Consider the following 23,751-nt stretch of genomic DNA (forward strand, 5'->3'; position numbering starts at 1 on the left):
TGGGGCTCGGCTTCTACCTGCGCCAGAAGGTGAGGGGGGTCCCAGGGGGTCGTGTGTCCCCCCCAGAGCGTCTGTGCCCCCCCGGGGACCCCCCACCCCGGTGTCACCCCCTTTTCTCTCCCCACAGAGCTCCTGAGCCGGCGGTGGCCGCAGCCCCTCCCCGGGGCCTCGGGCCCAGCCTGGACCTTCCCTGTCCCTGTGAGGATTTTGGGGGAGTCGTGTGTCCCCCCCTCCCCTGCTGCCACTCCTGATCCCAGGAAAGCTTCCCAGTTCTCCCCAGTCCCGGTTATTGGAGGGCAGTGGGGAAGGGGCTTGGGGGAATCCCAAGGTGTGGAGCCGAGTTTGGGGGGGGGGCAGAACCGGCCCCGGGATGGATCAGGAATGGGGACCCCCTGTGTTCCCCCCTGTCAGTCCACTCTGCGGGGGCTTTGGGAGGGAACTAAGCCCTCAATAAGGCACCCAGCACACTTAGAAAGGTGCTGGGAACCCCCTAAACCTCCACACAGGCTCTGCAGGACTGCCTAAACACACTCAAAGCCCACTCAGGACCCCACCCAACCCCTTCTCTGGGGGGACTTCTCTGGGCACTGGTGGTGCTGGGAGCCCCCCCGGCTGCAGGTGAGGAGCTCTCGGGTGAGCGGAGGGTGACAAGGGGGAGGTTGGTGGGAAAAGTGGGGGTCAGAGGGGATAAAGGGGTGGTGGGACCCCAAACTGAGCATGAGAGGGCTGGGGAATTAGAGGGATGATATGGAAGTGGTGAGAGAGGGGGGAAAAAGTAGGGGTTAGGACCCCTAAAGTGATCAAAGGGGGGGCTGGGGATGAGGGGACCATGAAAAGGTGGAAGGAACAGGGAGAAGGGTGGAAAAGGGGAGGTGGTCTGGTGGGTCCAACAGTCCCATGGAGGTCTTTGGGCACAAGGGGGTTGGCAAAAGGGGGCTAGCCCCCTTGAGCTCCCAACTTACTGTGGGGTGCTGGGGGCTGCTGGATCCAATCTCAGCCTTGCTTTATGCCAACAGTTGCAGTTTAGAAAAATTACAGAGGTGGGACTGAAACACTTTTTTTTCCCAGTTTTTAATGATGGAAAATCATATTTATTGATAGAAATGAATTATCTAGGGTTCCAAATGGTCAGACGAAAGATCTTCATCAGAATTATTTACTGCACAATAGAAACACTAAAACTACCAGGAGTACAGGATAAGGTAGGACAGTGCTCTACACTAAAGCAATTGTTGAAGCAATTCTACTCAAGCAGGCACAAAAGCAATGATTGTTAATTAGAGATGGATGGAACTCCCCCACACCAACACTGGTGAGGAGATCTCTACTCTCAACCTCCAGGAGGGACCATAGGCGGTCCCCAGCCAAGGCAGGAATCTCGACACACCCCCCAGGAAGGGTTCTATTGGAAGAAGCTTCCCCTGGGAAAGGGGACTGGCCCTTTGTGGTCGAAAGGGATGGACTGACAGTCACTGGACTCCAGGGGTTGCCTCACCATCAGGGGGTTCATTCAAGGTGGAAGCAGCGACTGTTCTTCCCGCAGTCGGGGCTTCCCTTACCGGTGGGTCCGTTGGTGTTGGGTCAAGCCAGAGCTGTCGGTGAAGCTTTTCCCACACTCCCCACACGTGTAGGGCCTCTCCCCGGTGTGGATGCGCCGGTGGGTGACGAGGGCGGAGTTCTGCTTTCCCGCAGTCGGTGCAGTGGAAGGGCCTCTCATCCGTGTGTGTCCGCTGGTGCTGGATGACATGTGAGCTGCGTTTAAACCTTTTCCCACACTCCCCACACTTATAGGGCCTCTCTCCAGTGTGGATGCGCCGGTGTATGACAAGGGTGGAGTTCTGGTTGAAGCCCTTCCCGCAGTAGGTGCAGTGGAAGGCCCACTCCCCTGTGTGTGTCGGCTTGTGCTTCAAGAGATCTGAGCTGGTCTGAAACCCCTTCCCACATTCCAAGCACTTGTAGGGCCGTTCCCCGCTGTGGATGAGATGGTGAGAGTAGAGGCTGAAGCTGGTCCTGAAGCTTTCCCCACACTCAACACACTTGTAGGGCCGTTCCCCGGTGTGAATGCGATGGTGCACATGGAGGCCAGAGCTGTCATTGAAGCTCTTCCCACACTCCCCACACGTGTGGGGCCGTTCCCCAGTGTGCAAGCGCTGGTGGGTGAAGAGGTGGGATTTTCGCATGAAGCTCTTCCCACATTCCCCACATGTGTGGGGCCGTTCCATGGTGTGGATACGCTGGTGTCAGATCAGGTTGGAGCTGTCAGTGAAGCTCTTCCCACATTCCCCACACATGTAGGGCCGTTCCCCAGTGTGGATGCGCTGGTGGATGCAGAGGCTGGAGCTCTGCCTGAAGCTCTTCCCACACTCCCCACATCTGTAAGGCCTTTCCGCACTGTGGATAATCTGGTGCTGGATCAGAGTGGTGTTGCTCCTGAAGCTCTTTCCACATTGACCACACGATGTTCTCCAGTGTGGATGTGCTGGTGGGTGAGGAGGTTGGTGCTCCTCCTAAAGCTCTTCCCACATTCCAAACACCTGAAGGGTTTCTCCCTGCTGGGAGGCTGCTCAGGGATCACCAGCTCAGAGCTCCGCCTCAAGCTCCGGCCGCCTTCCCGGCACAGGCTGGCTCTTTCCTCCTCAGAGCACCCTGGGATGGCTTTGGAGCCCCTCCTGCGGGGGGATCTCTGGCCCTTTTCCTCCCCGCTGCCTTCCTGCGCTGGGGAGCCCTTCAAAACGGCCTCTCCCACCAGGGTCTCACGGGGGGATTTGTCCTCCGGGCTCTCCGTCCTCAGCTCGGGGCCTGGGGCAGGAAGCAAGAAGGACAGGGAGGGGATTTGCCTCCGGCCCACAGGGAAGGCCAAGGACATCCCCCCAACTCCGGCCCCGGCAGGACGGCGGCGCCAGCGGGGTTGTCCTGCAGCCGGGGCCATGCTCGGCTGACAGAGCCAGCACAACACCCACCCAAAGGGACACTGACTTCCTCCTCACCTGCCTGGGGGGCCCAAGGCATCTTCCTCTTCCTCGCAGCCTCCTCCTCCATCCGCCCAAGCTTTGGGAAGGACAAATCCTGATGGGGGGGAAAACAAGGGCTGAGTGCGTTGGCTTGGGGGTTCCTCCTGCCCAAGTCCATCTCTAGAACTCACCGGGCATCCTGTGACCATATAAACCTCCAAAACACCAACATTAAGTCCAGAAAACCCCAAATCATCGAGATTCAGGCAAAAGCCCTTCAGAAATAGTGAGAAGACTCCTGCCCGCAAAAAGTTGACATTCAGCTAAAAAATACTCTAAAATATGAAGATTAGCCCAAAAAAATTCTCCTAAGAGTTCCCCTTCTCTGGTTTCCCCCCTCTGGGGATGCTTGGGGTCCCACTTAGGGATGCTGGGAGTGTTGGGGGTCCCAGGGGTCCCTTCTCCTCTGACTCTCGCCTTCGGGATGCCGCATTCCCAGACATTCCCCCTCTCCAGGTTCTGCACTTTGTTGTCCTAGGGGATCCCAGGGGTCCCCACTGTCCAGACTTTCCCTTTTCCGTGCCCCCCCTCTCCAGGCTCTTGAAGCTCCTCCCTCTCTCCAGCCTCCCCCACACTCCAGGGATCAAGGCATGGGGACACCGAGGCACCCCAACAATCCCACTCCCGCTCTCCCCCCTCCTCTTACCCCCTGTCTCACCCCTTTCCCATCAGACCCCAAAACCCCGGCTCCCCCCAGCTCCCTTTAGGGGTGACCCACCACCCCTCAAGCTCCCTTTGGGGGTCCCACCCGCTCTTTTCACTTCTCTCTGTACAAAATTGCTTCCTAATATCCAACCTAAACCTCCCCTGGCACAGCTCAAGACCCAGCCCTCTTGTCCTACTGCTGCTTCCTGGCTGAACAGCCCCACCCCCACCTGGCTCCAACTTCCTGGCAGGGACTTGCAGACAGTCAGGAGGTCTCCCCTGAGCCTCCTCTTCTCCAGCCTCAACACCCCCAGCTCCCTCAGCCTCTCCTCACACCACTTGTGCTCCACTCCCTTCCCCAGCCTCGCTGCTCTTCTCTGCACCTGCTCCAGCCCCTCCAGGGCCTTCCTCAACTCAGGGGCCCAGAGCTGGACACAGCACTCCAGGGGTGGCCTCACCAGCGCTCAGTCCAGCCCAACAATCACTTCCCTGCTCCTGCTGACACACTCTTCCTCATACAGGCCACCATCCATTGGCCCTCTTGGCCACCTGGCCACACTCTGCCTCCTCTTCAGCTTCCTGTCCATCCACACTCCCAGCTCCCTTTCTGCCTGCCTGCTCTCCAGACACTCTGGCCCCAGCCCGGGGGGCTGACGGGGCTTCTTGTGGCCAAAGGGCAGGACCCAGCCCTTGGCCTGCTGGAACCTCATCCCCTTGCAATCAGCCCATGGATCCAGCTGGGCCAGGTCCCTCTGCAGAGCCCTCCTGCCTTCCAGCACATCAACACACCCCCAGCTTGGGGTCACCTGCACATTTGCTGATGAAATGCCTGGTTCTGCAGCAGCTGCAGATGCTCAAGGGGCAGCAGGACCAAGTCAGGGGCCTGGGGGGGCCTGGGGGGCTTTGGGGTGCGAGAGGGTCCTGGGGGAGCTGGGGAGGGGCTTTGGGGATTGGGGGTACAAACCAGGACAGACCAGGACAGACCAGTACCTCCTCACTGCTCCCCAGATCTCTCCTGGAGCTGGGCCACGTTGTCCTGGGACATCTGAGCCCCCACCACTGCCTTCCCAGTACAGCCCAGTGCCCCCAGTACAGCCCACTGTGTTCCTGTCCCAGGGTGCCGGGTGATCCCTCTTTGGGGGGGAAGTTGGAAGGGATTTGAGGCGGGGCTGGGGGAGATTTCAGGGGATCTAGGGGGGGGGTTGGATAGGAATTTGGGGAGTTTTGGGGTGCTTTGGGTTCATTTAGGGGAGTTAAAAGGGGTCTTGGGAGGTCAAAGGGATCTGTACAGGGAGGGGATTAAAAGGAAAATGGGAGTTGGGAGACATTTGGAGGGGTTAATGATGTCTAGGGGGAAAGAGGAGGGGCAGCACCAAGAGCAGGTGAGTCCTGAGACCCCCCTGGGGTTTTCAAGATCCTCTTGGTGTCCCTAATTCCCCCCTTAAATCCCTGAGACCCCCTTGGAGTCTCCAATGTCCCCAGGGCCTCTCCATGGCCATAATTCCCCCAATTCCACTGTCCCCAAACCCCATCCCTGATGTCCCCAACCTTCCATCTCACCCCAGGAGCCCACCCTGGACCCTCTGACACCAAAAACATTCCCCCTCCCTGCCATGTTCACAGAAAGGCCAAGGGCACCTGGGGACACACTGGGGACAGTCGGGGGGCTTTGGGTGGCACTGGGTGTTTACTGGGGGATATGGGACACACTGCGGGGAACCAGGGGGCACTGGCAGGGACTGGGGGCGAACTGGGGCACACTGGGGGGGGCACTGGCAGACAACTGGGGAGTTACTGGGGGATTATCAGGACACACAGGGGGGACACTGTGAGGTTACTGGGCCAAACTGGGGCCAACTGGGTGCTCAGTGGGATACATTGGGTGGTCACTGGGGGGTTACTGGGCCATCCTGAGGGTCACTGGAAGGTTATTGGGATATACTGGGGGCACTGGGATCCCCTTACCCGGATGTAGTATATCTCCCCCCTCCGATTTTGGGGGGCATCCCTAGGACCTCTCCCCTGGGGGCTGAGGGACCCCTCGAACCCACTGCTGGGCTTTAGGGGACTCCACAAAATCCCCTCAAAACCCCTGAAATCCTCTCAGAAATCCACCCCAGGACCCACCGAAAAGTCCTCAAAGACCCCCCAAATCCCCTAAGAGACCTCACCACCACCCCCCCCCCGGGCTCCCTAAACCCTCTCAGTGACCTGCAAAACACACCTGGGATCCCCCAAGCCCAGTCAGGGATCCCCCCAGTCCCTCTAAGGGAGCCTCAAAGCCGTCTGGAACCATCTAGAGACCACAAAAACTGCTGCAAAGGTCCCTGCAAAACCCACCCAGGACCCCCAAACCCCCTCAGAGATCCCCCAAGCCCACCTGTGACCCCCCAATCTCCTCAGAAACCCAAACTCCCTGAGAGACTCCCAAACTCCTTCAGCGACCTTCAACCTCCCCCCCCCCGAGTCCCCTCAGGACACCGAACGCCCTCAGGGACCCCTCAAAATCTCCTCAGGAACCCCTGAACTCCTCTGCTAAACCCTCCCGAGCCCTCCAGCCTTTCCACCCCCAGCCGCGCTCCCCGCAGCCCCCGAGGGGATCCCCAGACCCCGCTCCCCCCACAGACCCCCCCCAGCTCACACACCCAAGCGCAACTATTCCCGGAGCCGCCGCCCCCGAATCCTCCACGCGCCAAAGATGGCGCCCTTCGCGTGCTGCGGATGGACACACCCCCGCCGCAGCCAATCAGCGCGCGGCCACGCCCCCTGCCCGCCCTCCGCCCCGCCCCCGCCTGGCGCGGGGCACCCCGGGAGATTCCCCAGTCAGTGCCCGGGAACAGCCCCGGCAGCGCAGCCCCCAAGGGCACACGATGGGCTGTGGGCTGGAGAGGACCCTCCTCAGCCTGGGCAGCAGGGCTGCAGGGGGGGACTCCCTGACCCTCCCCAGATGGGCCCTTCCTGCCCACCAGCTCCTGCTCCAAAGGGCTCCCACACACCCTGGGCCACTTGTCCCACTTGGGCACTGGAGCTGCCCCAGGGCATCTCTGGGCAGTGGCCAGCTCTGGGACTGCTCTGGCAAGTCATGGCCTGAAGCCACGAGTGTGGAATTTAGGAGACACTTGAAACCTCTGGAGAACAGAATTCTTGGTAATTGCCGAAGGCTTCCAGGCCAGCATTGCCAGACCTTAGATTTTTTTTTTTTTAATCTCAACAATTTTTCTCCACTTGTTTTCATTGACAACACCTTCTATATATTCTATTAAGCTGATTCTTTCATTGTCTACATGAATAGTTTTCTGCAGCTACTTATCAAAGTAAATATCCCACCAGTGAGTCAATTATGGAAACCTGGCTCAGAGGAAGCTGCTGATTTTTGGGGCACCTTTCATCTCTCTAATTTTGCCTCTTTTCTTCTTCCTCTCCCTATTTTTGTCTTGAAAAAGCTCTCCAGGATGTGTGTGCCTGGGAGTATATTCATCCTCTGAGCTTTGCCCTGTGCCATGGGACAGGGGACAAATGCACCTTCCAGAGAAATCTGCCACTGCTGCTCACAGAAGCCCTCTGAGTGCCCAGGTGAGATGGTGCCCAGGCTGCTTTGCTGGTGTGGAATGAAAGGGCCAGGCCAGAAAGGCAGGAGGGGGATGGAGGAGACAGGGCCATTTGCAGGGGATGTGTGTGAGGCTGGGAGATGAATGTCCCTGGGCCAGTGAAGGCTGTTCCTGGAGTCACCCCAGAAGTGTCAGGGCTCTGACACGGCTCCAGAGGGCATCCTCAGTGCCCCTCCTCCCTCCACTTTTGGGGGGTCCCACTCCCCTCCCACTCAGTTTGGGGTCCCACCACCCCTTCTGTCCCCTCTGACCCCCCTTTTCCCACTGACCGCCCTCTTCCCACCACCCACTCACCCGAGAGCTCCTCGCCCACAGCCAGGAGGGCTCCCAGCACCACCAGTGCCCAGAGAAGTCCCCCTAGAGAATGGGTTGCGTGGGATCCTGGGTGGGCTTTGAGTATGTTTAGGCAGTCCTGCAGAGCCTGTGTGGAGGTTTAGGGGGTTCCCAGCACCTTTCTAAGTGTGCTGGGTGCCTTATTGAGGGGCAGGCGCCCTCCCAGAGCCCCCCAGAGCGGGCTGACAGGGGGGAACACAGGGGGGTCCCCATTCCCGATCTATCCCGGGGCCTGTTCTGCCCCCACCAAACTCGGCTCCACGCCTTGCGATTCCCCCAAACCCCTTCCCCACTGCCCCGCAATACCCGGGACTGGGGAGAACTGGGAAGCTTTCCTGGGATCAGGAGTGGCAGCAGGGGAGGAGGGGACACACGACCCCCCCAAAATCCTCACAGGGACAGGAGGGGTCCAGGCTGGGCCCGAGGCCCCAGGGAGGGGCTGTGGCTGCCGCCGGCTCAGGAGCTCTGTGGGGAGAGAAAAGGGGGTGACACCGGGGTGGGGGGTCCCCGGGGGGGCACAGACGTTCTGGGGGGACACACGACCCCCTGGGACCCCCCTCACCTTCTGGCGCAGGTAGAAGCCGAGCCCCAGCGCCAGGGAGACGAAGGCCAAGAGGAAGCCCCCGGCCCCTCCTTGGCAGCAATTGCTCAGGCTGATGGAGCCCGGCAGGGCCGGGGCCGCCGGCGGTGTCCGATCCCGGCAGGAAGCGGGGAGGGCCCCGGGGAGCGGCGGCGGCGGGCGGGGCCCTGGGGGAGCCGCCCCGAGGGGTCCCCGCCGCCCGTGGCACTGAAGGAGCCGCCCCGGGACGGGCCCTGGCGGGGGTCGCCAGAGAGGGGGGGCGAGCTCGGAACGGAATCAGCTCCGGAGAATAAACCAAGGAAAACCAAAGGGCCGCGCCGGGGGAGTCTCCGCCGCCCCGGAGCTAAAAGAGCTGCCCCGCGGGACGGGCGAGGAGGGGCGGCGGTGAAACAGTCGCCCGGGGTGTGGCGAGATAGGCGGGAATGGGATAAAAGAGAGAGAATAGAGAGAGAAATCGCTTTGTTCCCCCCCTCCCTCCCCACCCCAGCTCCCTTTTGTATACAGATAAAAGCAGGGATCAACATGTGCTTCCCTTCCCCCTTTTCCCGACAGGGGAACTGAAAACAAAAAAGAAAGCCATGACAAAGAGAGAGAAAAGCCAACTCTGGAAAACTATTTGGTCTGAGATAAGTTGTGCTGCCAAAGGAAACGCTGACTCCAGAGGTGCCCTAGGTGGGGCAGAGCCCCCACCCTGCCCACTCACACACTTCAGCTTCACATTGGGGTTTTTCCCTCCCTGGCACTGCCCAGTCCAGCCCCTCCCTGGTCCCCCCATCTCCCTGCCCCTGCCCCAGCCCAGCAGAGCAGCACACTCAGGTCTGGCCCTGCAGCAGGACATGGAGGCCATGGAGCTCAGGGACAGGCCCTCTGGGTCTGCAATGCTCAGCACATCCTCAGCTCAGGCAGCTCCTGCAGCCCCAGGGCCAGCCCCACTCCCTAGCCCAGCAGCAGAGAATCGGCCCCGGGCTCCTCAGGCCCCATTTGCCATCTCCAGGGGCACTGGCCACCACCAGCGCCAGCTGGAGCAGCCTCAGCCCCTCCAGCCCCCCCAGTGGGACCCTGAGGGCAGCACAGGGACTCCAGGGAGAAACCAGCAAGGCAAGGACCCTCTGGAGAGTCTGCTCCTTGGCCTTCTTCTTGAGAGCCCTGGAGAAGAAGAGCTGAGGCTTCAGGCTGTGCCCGGAGCAAATGGAGCCCCTTGTGTGGTGGAAAGAGTGCAGTGGAGCCCAGCTCATGCCAGCAGTGCCATGGCCACAGGACTGACCCAGCCCAGCCCAGGGACCAAGGCCCAAAGCACTGAGGCCTCACCTGAGGCCCAGAAGGGGAGGGTGGCAGGAGAAAAAGAGCAGCTCTCAACAGGCCAAATGCTGCTGCTCCCTGGCACTGCTGCTCTGCTGGGACTCTCTTTCCCTGCCCCTCTGCACACAGGCACTGCCCTGCCAGACTCATCAGAGGTCTCAGAAGAGTGAACTCGGAGAAACAAGTCACTGAAGGATCCTTGACTTTGTTTCAATGCATTCCTCATTTACCCAGACTCTGGGTCAAATTCAAGATGTAGACAGTGAACTAGACATGGGATGAATAATCAGTATTCACTGTACACAACTTTATCCCAGGAGAAAAACCCCATGAAAACCCTAACCCAGCACCACAAAACCCTGAGCAGGCAGGCTGGACCAAGGAGTCCCATTCTGAATGCTATGGAAGAGAAAACAGGCAGTTTGTGCCTTCAGAAAAGCATCCAGTCATCATTTTCCTCAGGGCATCCTTGTAGCAAAATATTTCTTAAGACAGATGCCAGAGCTTGGCAGCAGGCTGTCCTTCTCAGCTTGGAAAATCTCTGCTGACTTACCTACCAATGGTACAAACCCCCCACGTTAATGTTGTCAAACAGCTGCATCTGCAGGATTCATGTTCCAGCATTACCTAATGCATAATTATCACACCTCTTTTTAAAATTAAAGGGGAGGGAAAAAAAAGCAGGGAGTGGGGAGAGAGTCCCCACCCCAGTCATCCATCAAGTGTACATCCTGGCCACTGCTCCCAAGAAATTCAATATATGCTAAAAAGATATAAAAAGACATCAAAAGCTTTCAGAAATAAAAGTGCTTCAGAAGCTAGATTTTAATATTGCCAAGTGGGTTTTTGCCAGATTATAAAGTTGACTGAAATGCCAGGATACTGCATTTTGGAAGCAGCAGCAGCAGCTCACATATTGCCTTGTATTAGTGGCTGAAGTGTATTGCTGATTCCAAAGCCAGACTATCATCATCTGTGGGGGAGAGTAGATAAATAAATAAATAAAAATTGGCATTCCCTACCAAGCCTGCTGCCTTGAAGCACTCTTTTCAAGTGGGGCCTCCACAGGAAAAAAAAAAAGCGAAGACCACTTTCTTTTGATTATAGTGCTTTCCCCAGGCAAGAATTTTTATTTCAGTTAGAATCTTTGAACCATTACATTTTCAGTGATGCATTTTTATATTTACAGTTGACATCTTCAAAGAAGAAGGAAACCTTTGAGCAACAGCTCTAAATCATGAAAGTTGCCTGCAGTAAATACTTAAATTATTTTACACCCAAATGGAGCCCGTTGGTTTTAGTTAAACTTTAATAAACCTGAAATCAATGACCTTTCTTTTACTGAAAGCCTGCCCTTTGGAAAACTAACTTTCCCAAGAAACATATTTGGGTGAATAAATGCCAAACAAAGGGCTATTGAAATCTAAACATTTTCTCCATTTATACCTTGTGAACATTTAGTTCCTAAATTCCCAACTGCTACCTAATGTACAGAACAGTGGTGCCTTGGTTGAATCACATAGCATTGATTTCAGTGTCACAGAGATCTCATTGACAGGAATCAATTAGAATCCAAAATTAATCAAATATGTTCATGCACTGTCATTCATCGAATTTGAATATCCCCAAATTAATTGTAAGCATGTGAAAGAACCTAGAAATAAATTTTGAAAAGGTACAGAAATAAAAATCAGTCAACTTTGAGAAGATAATAGTGCATCTGAGCATGTTTCATGCCTGCTGGGGTAAGTTAATGGTGAATCACACCTTCCCTTCCCAGCACAGGCTGAGATATTCTTTTTCAAACATGAAAATACCCAGTGACTGAAGGCAGAGGACACACCAGTCAATGATCCAGCATTATTTTATGAACAGCCTGTTACACACCCAATATCAAACATGCTGCCAGGATATTACAAAATGCACAAGGATGTGACACTCTGAAAAACTGCACATTGTAAGTGAGCCACTGTGCTTCAGGGAGAAAGAAAGGAGAGAACTATTGAGTCTCTACCAAAAAAAGCATGAATAGATGTGGCCACTTATCCAAAGAGCTGTTCTTGTTGCTGAGGACTCCTCTCTGAACACATTCACTTGTAACTCTGTCAGGGTAATAAGTCCTTCCACTTCTTACAGCACACTCAAAAGCACCCTGCTATTTAATTTTAAGGGAAAATTGGCCCAAAGTGTCTAAAACATTTCCTTTTGCTCATGTAAAAGTGCTGGCATTTTACTTCCTTCCTGATAAGCCAGTGCCAATGGACCTGATTATTCTTTTCTTATTCAAAGCATATCAGTAGTTCCAAAGCACTCTCCATCTTATCAGGTGTCTGAACAGCACAGTTACTGAAAACAGTTTGTCCTGCTCCTCTCTCCTTCTGCCAGGCTATCAGATAAACCCAACTAACTCTCTGTATTTACACACCATCAAACATAAGCTGTGTCTTCAACCCACTGTAGCCTGTTTCTGGCATGTTACAGGTTTGCTGCTTGACATTAGTTGTACCCAAAACAGCAGCAGTGAATTAGCTTAGAACAAAAATACAGTCAGTCCATAGCATGGAACACAAAAGGGACACAGGATAGGGAAAAAAAAGAGAAACCTTTTGTGAAGTAAGAATGATCACTCTCATCTCAGCAGTTCATAGGTATTTATCTGGTGCTACTTGAAAAAGAGCATGGAAGCAGTAGGATTCAAATGCATTCAAAACAGACCTGACACAGGCCTCAAGAGTAGAAAAATAATTTCTTTTTTTTTTGTTTATTTTATTCTCCTGTCCTCTAGGAACTGTCTCTGATTTGCAAGGGGTAGAAAGTGAAAGGAAGGAAAATGGTTACAGTGTTTGAAAGTGTTTAAATGCCTTTGCAGTTTTTGTCTGTGACAAGACTGATTTTCATGATCCAACCTTCATTTGGTGCTAAAAGACCCCCACAAAAACAAACCAAAAAAATACTCTCCCCCAAACAAGCCTCTCAGCAACTCTCCTTTTCATTCAGTGTCTCAGATACAGAATTTTCAGTGCTGACTACTGAGGAATAACACAAGATCAACTCCTTCAGAAGGGCCACGGCTTGGAAGATTTTGCTCCCTGCCCAGCCCTAGGGAATAGGCACAGCATCTCCCTTCCTCCTTCTCAGGATGACAGGATATCCTCGGGATGAGCACAGTGTTGGAAGAGTTAAACATTAACCTGGCTGTGCCCTGGGCACTCTCATCTGGCTAAATGAAAAGTTCTGGAACACTGGAGAAATCCTGAGTTGCAGCTCTTTGATTAAGTACAGTCTTCTTTAGAAGCTGAAGCTCCAGCCCCTGAGGGGAGGATCCTTCCCACCACTTCTCCCACTGACAGTCCCCCTAAGTAATAAAATATCAAACATAAAAAGACAGTGGCATTCATCCTCCACAAAGACAGGACCAAATCCTGCAGTCAATTTGATGACAGAAAAAAAATTTAAAAGGAAATAAAGAATACACAGAAAATTTCTTGATCCTTAGTTACATTTCCGGTATATGGAGAACTACACAAACTGCCAGTAGCAGAGTGCTCAGAGTACATGAAGGAGTGTGATTTCACCATTTTGTTAAATATTGGTTTTACTAGATTTTTGTGTCTTTTATTTATTTAAAAATATTCACGTGTGAGATTGAAAAAAGTGTTTCTTTCAAAAACAGCTCTAGAAACCGACCCAGAAACAGGGGGAGAGGGGTGAAAGAGCAGCAGTCACGCGTACAAGAATGGTCTGAATACAGCAAGTCACCTCCTGCCCACCCATCCTGGCACCTGATGGGAAGGAATTTTGGAAATGCTTAGGAACAAGCTGGCACTACATTTTAGATATGACTTTTTCATCTCTACATCTACAGGACTTTAAACTGTTTCATGTCTGTAAGGGGGGTACTTTTGAATTAGATGATCAATGGAGCATAGAGGCGTGAGAAAGAAATCATATTAGGATGTGAAACCAGCTAGAGTATGGTACAATGTAACTTCATGGCTCAAGCTAATTGTAAGGTCCATTGTACTTTTTAGCAAGTCAGCTTGATATCCCCTATTATCAGAGCTGAGTTCTTCCTTGGTTTTGCTACATATTGCAAGATAGATACATCTACCCCTGAAACACAGTGGTAGAGGTCATACATAGGGGTGAGAAAGATGATGGTGAGCGGAAGATTCTGTGGGCAGGGGTCGCTGGCCCCTTGCCCTACAGCAGGGCATGCACAGACTGTTGCTATCAGGTGATGAACAGGTAGGGTTTGGCTGCCACTCAAGCATCACCTTATACTGTGTACTGGCCCTACGTGGTGTAATGTGGAGCTGATAAAATGGGGTGTCAGGACTGCTGGGGTGAGCGATCCTCATCCTGCCATGGAGACTGTGTTGTTCCACCGGGACGCCCGCTAAGCACGGGCACCGACCAGCTGCTGCAGATCCTGGCAGCCCTGGCCTGTCTGTGTGGGTAAGCACAGTTTATTGATAGGAAGCAACCGAGAAAGCAAATGTTTTATATCCTTTTTTGATATCCCTTTAGTTCCATTTTTTCAAGTTAATACTATAACAAAAGCTGTTCGTAGTATTCTATGAATGCCAACCGATAAAGCAGGTTTTTTGTATTCTTTTTCAGCTTTTGATTCTCTTTGCCTGTAGTTTTTTCTGTTCTCACTGCAATAAAAGATTTTTTGTAGTGTTTGAATGTCTGTTGTACTTGTCTTTATTCCGGGCATGTATTCAAATGAACTAATACACAGGGGCACAGCTCCTTGGGGCAGGAGACGAGCAGCACCCTTGCCAGGACTCGGGGCAGTGGCAGGTCTCCTTGGGCCAGGACTTGCCAGAGCTGCTGATTTGGGTGCAGCCCTGGCCAAAGGGCTCCCAACAGCATTGGTGCCCTTGCCCACACCTTCCTTCTCGGTGTCAGCCCCCCTGTTTAGGATGGCCACCAGCCAGCACTTCTCCCAAGGAGGCCGTGCCAGCTTGTGTGGAAGGCCCCGTACCCTTCCTGCTGCGACTGAGTCGGCGGCCGAGGGGGCTCCTTGTGCTGCCGTGAGCAGGCACAGGAGGGGAGTGTTTGCTCATTTCTTGAGCTGTTCCTACAGTTCAGGTCCAGCCAGATTAGATACTTCAGAGAGTGGATTCCCTCCAAGGTGGGGCAGGTTGGCGGGGCTGGGGGAGGCCCCAGGCCACGTGGCACTGTGTCCCAGGGCCCTTTGTGACACGCTGGGCACGGCCGGTGGGATGGAAGGGGGCAGGGTGTCCAAGGGCCCTTTATGACCTGCGGTGACAGAGGTGCTGCTGGTGACACGGCCACAGTGTCAACAGTGCTCCTCGGAGCAGGCGACGGGACAGGACGGGACAGAGCGGTGCTGTGCGGAGCCCCCGCGCAGCCAACTCGTGCCTTGCTGACCCGGAGCGTTTTAGAGGATTTTCTCGCTTTCAGGTGACCTCGAGGCATTTCCACAGGATTTGGAGACCCGGAGTTTCTCCGAGGTGTCTCTAATTCCTGTGGCAGGTGCCCTTGAGACCCTTTTGCAGGACTTGGAGACCCGGAGTTTCTCCGAGGTGTCTCCAATCCCTGCGGCAGGTGGCCTCAAGGCCATTCTGCAGGACTTAGGGCCCGGAGTTTCTCCGAGGTTCTCTTTCTCTCTTGCAGGTGCCCTGGACACCAGACTGTGGCATGGCAGGGAGACGCTTCAGCCTGCTCAGGCTGTTCCGGAGGAAGAAGGAGGAGGAAAGCCCTGGGGCTGCTCCAGCACAGCAGCCTGAAGAGGTGCAGCAGGTGCAGCCCCCGCAGGAGGGTGAGTGCTGGAGCTGGGCCACAGGGCTGGTGGCTGCAGTCCCCTTGGCCTCATCCTGTCCCATCCCGTCTGGACATTCTCAGGGAAAGGGAGTTGGGCAGAGGGGCTGAACTCCTGGCAGCCGTGCTCCATCCACTGGGCATCCCGGGGCTGGCCCTGCCTGCTCCTGGAGCCCAGGCCTGGGCTGTGTTCTCCGGCCTCTCCCGCACACCCTCAGCTCTGAGCACGCTCGCTCTTTGCCAGATGCAGGCCAGGAGCGGACAGAAGAGCAGCTCCGTGCCCGTGGCCGCTTCCGCAGGGCAGCACAGGTACCTGCAGCCATCCCCGCCTGGGCTGGGCCTGCTCTCACTGCTCAGCCCGGCACTGCTGTCGCGGCCCTCCAGGGGAAATCCCTCCCTTCCCTGCCCTTCTTTCTCCTGCAGACATTTATGAAATTCATGGGCAGTCGGCGTAGAAAGGCCAGGATCACACCAGCTGATGTCCAGGCCCAGCCTGACACCATCCCGACCCAGGTGACAAAGCCTGATGTCAGCACCGCGTCGACTGCTGTGCCAGCAAAGTGTGACACCGCAACCAGTGATCACACAACCCACTGGGACACCACGTCCACTGATGATGTGTCACACTGTGACTCTGTGCTGCCTGGTCTCACGGAGGAGGCCGACGCCACAATGATGGAGGCCGTGGCGAGCACTGACGCCGCGCCTGTTCAGCGCCTGGCCGATACCCCCAGCCTGGAGTTTCTTGAGGAGAGAGCTGTCTCTGCTGAAGTAAGCAGCCTGTGGCCCCCCAAGCTGGGTGCGCTGGGCCCCCTCAGCCTTTGAGGCTGGCACAGTGTGCTGGGAAGGGAAGCATTTCTCAGGGGAAGCTGGGCAAGTTGCTCACTCTGGCAGCTCTCCACCTCTCCCCTGTGCATCCTCCAGGCCAGACTGTGGGACCTGGGGACCTGGGGCTGCTCAAGGCATCTCCAGTCCCTGGGGCAGGTGCCCTCGAGGCCAGACAGTGGGACTAGATGAGGCGAGGCATTTCCCAGGCTTCTCTCTTGCAGCTGCCTTCAAGGCACGACTGCAGGACTTGAGGAGCCAAAGCTTTTCCATGGCATCTCTGCTGCAGGTAGCCATAACACCAGACGGAGACATGCAGCAGAGACCCCCTACGGTGCCCAAGCTGGCCTGGGTGAAGGAGGAAAGCCCTAGGGCTGCTCCAGCACAGCAGCCTGAAGAGGTGCAGCAGGTGCAGCCCCCGCAGGAGGGTGAGTGCTGGAGCTGGGCCACAGGGCTGGTGGCTGCAGCCCCCTTGGCCTCATCCTGTCCCATCCCCTCTGGACATGCCCAGGGAAAGGAAGGGGGCAGAGGGGCCGGGGCTAATCTCCTGGCAGCCGTGCTCCATCCACTGGGCATCCCGGGGCTGGCCCTGCCTGCTCCTGGAGCCCAGGCCTGGGCTGTGTTCTCCGGCCTCTCCCGCACACCCTCAGCTCTGAGTGCGCTCGCTCTTTGCCAGATGCAGGCCAGGAGCGGACAGAAGAGCAGCTCCGTGCCCGTGGCCGCTTCCGCAGGGCAGCACAGGTACCTGCAGCCATCCCCACCTGGACTGGGCCTGCTCTCACTGCTCAGCCCAGCACCGCTGTCGCAGCCCTCCAGGGGACATCCCTCTCTCTTCCTTGCCTTTCTCCTGTAGCTGGTTTGCAGATTCATCAGGTGCATTTGGCGTGAAGAGGCCACTTTCATGGCCACTGGGGACACGGCAAACTCGGACCTCTTCAATGCCCAGACCAGCGCTGCCCTGCTGGATATGCTGGTGGAGAACGGTGTCTACAAAGCAAAGCAAGTAAGCAGCCTGTGGCCAGGGCTCCAGTCCCCCAGGGATGCTGTGGCCCCTCACACCGGCTGCGCTGGGCCCCCTCAGCCTTTGAGACTAGCAGAGTGTGGTGGCAAGGGGAGCACTTCTTGGGGGAAACTGGGCAAGTTACTGGCTCTGGCAGCTCTCCAACTGTCCCCTGTGTCCCCTCCAGGTGCCGGCCACAGTCAGGTGCATCCATCAGTGGCTCACATCCAATGTGTCTGATGAGCACAGGCTGGAAAAGACTCTGGTCCTGCTGACCAAGGCACACCCCATGGATGTTGCAGTGACCCTGCTGCGCTCTGCCCCAGCCTGTGACAGGTATGGGGCCCACCTGCCTTGAAGGCTCACCTGCCTTTAGACCCCATCCCCCTGGACAGCCTGTCTGAAATGGGGTGCCAGAGACATGGAGACTTCCAGGACACTCCAGCTCCTCTCTTTGCCAGCTTTGGCATGTCAGCCTCCAATCCTGAGACCAGCCTGCCTCCCTGCCCCACAAGGCACCGTGGCTCTGTCACCTGGGCCTCGCAGTTGCCCAGGCCACATCGCTGTGTCCCAGACCCCCCTGAGCCAGAGTTGTGACTCCACAGAGCTGCTCGCACCATGTGGAAGACGCTCATCTCCTCCAGATGGACTAAGGAGCCGGTGCTGCAGATCCTCTTCCGTGTGCTGGAATACTGGCCAGCGCACAGGAGACGCACCTCTGATGGGGATGAGAGGGATGTCTTTGCCCTGGCTGTGAGTTTCTTGAGCTGGCCTCTGCTCGCCCCCAGGTTGCCTCTGGGACGCCTTTCCATCCTTCCTCACCACTGCTTCTCCCTGCCCCAGGCACTGGGCTGCATGCCTGGCTTAGGGGCAGGTTCAGGGACACCAGGCTGGGGGATCCCCCTGTGTCTCCCCTGGCCTGTCCCTGCCACGCTTGGGCCCTGCCACATGGACATCTGGGCCCTGAGAGCTGTCTCTGGGTGCTTTGTCTTTGGCAGGCAACTGTGGCACTCTGGGAGATCATCCAGCTGTCCCACTCCTGGTGCCCAAGTGCAGTGAAGGACAATTTCTCCCGCCTCCTTCTGACTCTGCTCTTCCAAGTTTTCATCAGCACAGAGGAGATGTCAGAGGAGGTCGAGACCTTCTGGAGGCGATGCCGGGAGCAGCGCAGCCTTCCCCCCAACCCCAACAGGCGCTCCATCCCAGTCCCCTCTCCCTGCCACGCCCTCGGGGCTGGGGCCAGGGCTCTGTGCCTGACCTGGGCTGTGCTCTGCACACAGGTTTGCAGTGCAGACCGTTAAAGCCCTGCTGCGCCAGCTGCTGGATGAGGACGTGTTGATGGCGATCGGTCGCAAGTGTGGCTGGGACATGCTCCTCAAGGCTGACAGCCACCACTATGCAGTGGGCCTACTGGCCAGGTGAGAGCCCTTTCTCCCCACTACCCCACACCCCCACAGGTCATTTCTGCCCTGTGCACAGGCCACCCCACACAGTGCCCGTGCTGCTGGGCCAGAGGGCCTTGGCAGCCAGGGATGGCTGAGCAGAGTGGAAAAGGCGGAGAGGGGCGGCTGCACAGGAGGAGCCACCTCCCAAAGTGCCCACGTCCTCTCCTGGGCTGGTGGTCAAAGACCAGGCCTGTGTGAGTCAGTCCCAGGAGAGCTTTGCCCACCTGGCTCAGGGTCTCTGGCGCCTTTATTCCCCCTTGCAGGGAGCTGTGCCGTGTCTCCCGCTCCTTCGGTCGCCGCATCGCCGTCAGCCTTCTCCTGCGGCTCAGCAGGGGAGAGCCCCTGTGGGAACTGCCTGCCCTGTCATTCCTGGTGGAGGTGAGCCTGATGGCGAGCGCTGCCTGGCCCAGCTGCCTCCCCCTCTCTGCCCTCTCACAGCGGCAGCCACCCGGGACGGTGCCTGCACCCTGTGCTGCTGCCTGGGCCCAGCCCCGGGCGGGTCCGGGCTCCTGCCGGCCGGGCACCCCGTCACTGCTCCCTGCCTTTCAGGTCCTGCACTGCCTGACCCCCAGACAATTTGGGCCCAGCGTCCTGCAGATTATTTCCAGGCACCTGCGCAGTCAGTGCCCGGAGAGGCGTCGCCTGGCGCTCCAAGGCCTGGTGGTGCTCAGCAGGGATCCCGCAATGGTGAGCAGGGGGCAGGGGCTGAAGCTGGGCCGGCAGCATGCGGCTGTGCAAGGCAGTAGCTTGGCCTTGGCTGGCCTTTGGCAGCTGTGGCAGCTGTTCCCAGTTCTCCTCCTCCCCATTCAGCTGCCCGACTCCTTTGGGAGGCACCTTTGGCCTCTGAGCCTCGCAGCAGCAGCGTGGGGCTGCACCACAGCATTGTGTTCCACACAGGCTAAGAGCATCCGGAGCCTGAATGAAAGCCTCCTGGAGCTACTGCAGGATGCAGACACAGACACAGTTCAGATGACCCTCTCCGTGTTCATCAATGTGCTGGGCTTGAAAATCATCCAAATATCCAGCCCAATAGCCCTGAAGTTGCTTGAGGTGCTGCGGCCACTCTTTGACAACGTAAGGCTCTGTGCCCCTCATCGTGGGCACTGAGTGCTGCCAGGAAACTTTGGGCCCAGTGTCTTTTCAGGCCTGTGCCCCGGTGGGCCTGGAGAAGCCAGTGCTGAGGTCTTTTCCTCTTCCTTTGCACCAGGAGCACAGCCAGCTGCAGCAGCTCTCCATGCTCCTCTTCCGAGAGCTGATGGAGGCGACAGAGAGGAGCAAGAGCCTAAAGCCACATGTGTACCTGAGTCTGGTGCCATTCTACTTCAACTGGCACAATGAGAACCAGCGTGTGGCAGAGGTGAGGACTCGTGGGCTCTGTTGTCCCCATGGCAGGAGGCTGCTGTGCCTCCTGCCCTGGCCCATGGTCGCCTGCAGCCTCCTCCTGGCCTTGGTGCAGGGATGCAGGTGCTGTGCCCTGGGCTGCGGTGCCATGACCCACTCTCTATTGCTGTGCAGGCCTCTCGGAGAGCACTGTTTGGTGCAGCCAGGTTCCTGAAGTGGAGGGATCTTGAGAACTTGGTAACCATGGAGCAGCCATGGAGGTTTCCTGAGTGCCTGGTAAGGACAGCCCCAAAGCCCCAGCCCCTGGCTCCCCGGGAGCACCCAGCCCTCCGCTCCCCCCAAAGCCTGGCCCCAGCAGCTGCTGGCCAGGCCTCAGGGCTCTGTGGGCAGGGGAGCCCTGTGCTGGGGGCTGGGAGTGCCCGGCCAAGGAGCAGAGCCGGAGCCCAGCCTTCCCTCCATGCCCTGGCGCTCTTTGCAGCTGGAAAAGGACAGGAGCCGAGTGGGCCAGTACGTGCGCCAGGCCCTGCCGTTCCTGGAGAGCCCAGAGGAGCCCCTGCGAAAGCTGGCCATCAAGTTTCTGGGTGAGCCACAAGGCCGGGGTCCCTCCCCACCCCGCTGCAGCTTGGCCCCAGCCCCGGCTGCTGCAGCGGCAGCAGGATGCGGCCCAGGGCATGTGGAGCCCCGAGTGGCCCCGAACGCCTGCTGCCGCCCTGTGCCAGCCCAGCCCTGGGGCGTCCCCATGCGGGAAGGCCCCGGGCTCAGCCCTGCCAGGGCAGGAGGCCGTGTGGCCGGGCTGGCAGCGCTGCTGCGGGGGACCTGTGCCTCTGGGGCCTGACAGGCTCTGTGTTCCCAGGGATCGCCGCCAGGTCCATGAAGCAGGAGCAGCCAGAGCTGCAGCTCATCTGCCAGGGTGAGCGAGGGCACCTTCCAGCTGATCCCCTTGGGCCCTGCTCCCTCCTGCCCATGGCAAGAGCTGGCTGGGATGGCCCTGGCAGGAGGGGCTCCTCACGTCACCACACCACTGGCCTCTCACCTTGGCTCTCTTCCTTTCTCTTTCAGCCCTTCAAGACATGACTGATGACAGCCCCGCCGTCTCAAACCTGGCCATTGAAACGCTCCACATCATCAGAGCTGTACGGAGAACTTCATTCTTCCCATTCTGGTAGTCTCCGTTGCTGCCTCTTCCAGCCTGTAGAGGCGTGACAGAAGACATCAGACTCACCATGGCAGGCCTGGCAATTCAACACTGCTACGTGCCAAGAGCTGTACAGATGGCTCCCTACTGCAGATTCCAGCAGCTCCAAGACTGGCTGTGCAGGGAGTGGAAGACCCAACCTTTTCCGCAGGGCAGTGTCTGCCTGTGCTGCTGCAGCTCTGTGGAGAACTGATGCAGGAAGCTCCATCTCCTGGGGCCACCTGAGCCTGTGGGGAAGATGCCTCTTCCCTGCAAGCACCTCCTTTGAGCCCAGCATGGGAACATGACCAACATGTTATCACGCACAGAGGCCCAGGAGCTTTTTTTTGGTGCCCAGTGTGCACAGGGCCTTGGGGAAGAGGGGAAAAGGGCTCCCCGCGCTCAGCAACACTTGCCCCGCTGTGAGGGTGCCAGCAAAAGACCCGCAGGGGAGGGGGCACTGGGAGGCCAGGAAGGGGTGAGGTGCTGTGGAGGCCCTGATGGGACAAGGGAACAGGAAGCCTTGAGGGGAAACTGTGAGGGGGTGGGTGGCAGAAGGCTGCGAGGGGACAGACTGGGCGCAGGCCCCAAGGGGCAGGGTGGAGGGAAAGGCCCCCAGGACTGGGGGGGCAGAGGCCATAAGCAGCCCCCAGGCAGCCACCTCCTTCCCTGCCAGCTGGCTGCTCTGGTGCTTTCCCGAGGCATCTCCCAGCCCTGTGGCAGAAGCCCTGGAGGCCGGGCCTCAGCAGCAGGGTGGGCACACCCCCAAGGGGGCCAGGCTGGCCTGGATGGGGACAAGGAGGGCAAGGGGTCCCTGCCAGGGCACGTCTGCCGGGTGCTGCCGGCGAGGGGCAGTGGCACAGGCAGGGCTGGCGGCCAGCCCGGGCCCCCGTGGCTGCCCAGGCCATAGGGCTGTGGCCGACACGCCCCTGAGCCAGAGCTCTGGGCCCACAGAGCTGCTGCTACCACGGGCAGGGTGCTGGGCTCCCCGGGCAGGGCTGCGCACTCGCTGCTGCCCAAGCGGCTCCGCGCCCCACAGACAACAGCACCAGAGGCTGCCCAGGAGCAGCAGCACCCACAACGCCTGGGCCTCCTCACCCAGGCACCCACACCCGCCAGGACACCAAAAGTGGGCAGACTGTGGGCACAGTTGCACCCACTTTGGCAAAAGGCTTCAGGGCAAGTGGCCACCACAGCTTTCCAGTGACTCCTCAGCTTCACAACAACCCTTGGCAGCTTCAGCTGCAGCCTGACATCCTGACTGACTTCAGTGGCCCTGCTTGAGGCTGGACACACCTTCCACACTCAGGTGTCCCCAGCCAGCACCACTGGTGCCATCCTTAGAGACTCTGCTGGGACACCAGCCTTGGGCTGCAGCTGTTCAACCTCTCCTCCACGCAGGCACCTTCAAAACACGGCCATGGGCTTCTAAGCTCTACATCCAGCACTTGAGGGCAACAAAGGAAGAAGCGGCAGAAGCTGAAGCAAAGCAGGGCCTCATGTGGTGGAGCTTCAGGGATGGAGGGGAAGTAAGCACCGTGGTGTCTGCTGAAGAGATGGCCCAGTTCACCAGCTCACACTTTGCTGCTGGACGTTCCTCCTTTGGTCCTGCTGGAGCCCATTCCCTACCAGTGCACGGCCCTGCCTTGTTCCCGGATCCAATCTCCGGGAGCCCTGGCAACAAGTGGGCCCTGTGTCCACCTAGAGCAGAAACTGCCAGAACGTCTCTGTTTCCAGCACTTCTCTTGGCTGCTCCTTCAGGCGGGTGGCACCTTCATGGCAGACACAGAACAGCTTCTCATCCCAGATTTCTCCCTGTCCCCTGCACTTCCCCAATGGACTGGACATCAGCTGCTGGCCACAGCTGAGCACACAGACACTGGAGTGTTGAACATGCGAGACTGGGCTGATTTTTTTTCCAGAAGGCAAGAAAACAAGCAAAAAGAACACAAGGAAGCTTGAGTCTCTCTGTCCAATCTAATTGTCCTCTGAAACTCAGCAGCTGATGGTGGTTTTGTGCTGCTGCTAATCACTTCCACCCAAAAATCAGGCCAGGAAGGAGCAACAGCTTCTGACAGATGACAAGTCTTGGCACTAATTGCTCCAGCTGCCGCTCCCAACAGCCACCTGCAAGAGGGCAGACCTCAGTGCCCCTTGGCTTTGGCTGCCCTCTGGTAGAGAAGTCCCCCGGGGGCACAGCTCTTTGGGGCAGGAGACAGGCAGCAGCCCTGAATCCAAAAAATCAGTCTGAAAAACTGCTCAGAGACTTTTTTATCTTTAAGCAGCAAGGTATTTGTTTATTCAATGTTGGGAGCAAGCCAGCTCGCGCTGGACAAACTTGCTCGCCGGCTCCTCAGAAAATCAACACTTTTATACAATTTTCAGATATGATTAAATGCATATTCAAGTGATTACAACATCTATCAATGCATATTAATAATAGGTGGAGTATAGGTGGAGCTCAGGCGGGGCTTGGGGCGGTGCTTCTCTTGGCTCCCCATTTCGGAGGGTAGTTCCCATCTTCCTCCATAGGGGAAGGGGCTTCAACTCATCTTCCTCAGCTTGACCCTTCTTCCTTTCCATTGTTCTTGACCCGCTCACTGAAGCTTGGAAAAAGCCCTGGCTCCAGGCCTATTTCTCCTATTCAAATGTCTACCTGATCCTGTTATATTTCTAATTTATTGCTTCTAGGCCTAT

The 23,751-nt window shown here is 57.2% G+C and overlaps 2 long non-coding RNA genes and 1 pseudogene across 2 annotated transcripts; 2 read left to right on the forward strand and 1 right to left on the reverse strand.

Annotated features, from left to right (window-relative positions):
* Positions 1-1,413: 1,413 nt before the first annotated feature.
* The window catches only part of LOC135405218 (zinc finger protein 729-like), a 285,000-nt pseudogene continuing 262,662 nt past the window's right edge, over positions 1,414-23,751 (reverse strand).
* On the forward strand, positions 16,444-17,226 carry LOC135405230 (uncharacterized). The gene is made up of 3 exons (XR_010425812.1): positions 16,444-16,522; positions 16,771-16,835; positions 16,948-17,226. It is a non-coding gene; the product is annotated as an uncharacterized LOC135405230 (long non-coding RNA).
* On the forward strand, positions 20,360-21,380 carry LOC135405229 (uncharacterized). The gene is made up of 3 exons (XR_010425811.1): positions 20,360-20,461; positions 20,734-20,790; positions 20,940-21,380. It is a non-coding gene; the product is annotated as an uncharacterized LOC135405229 (long non-coding RNA).

Source organism: Pseudopipra pipra, chromosome W (assembly GCF_036250125.1).
Source record: "Pseudopipra pipra isolate bDixPip1 chromosome W, bDixPip1.hap1, whole genome shotgun sequence".
Lineage (NCBI taxonomy): Eukaryota > Metazoa > Chordata > Aves > Passeriformes > Pipridae > Pseudopipra > Pseudopipra pipra.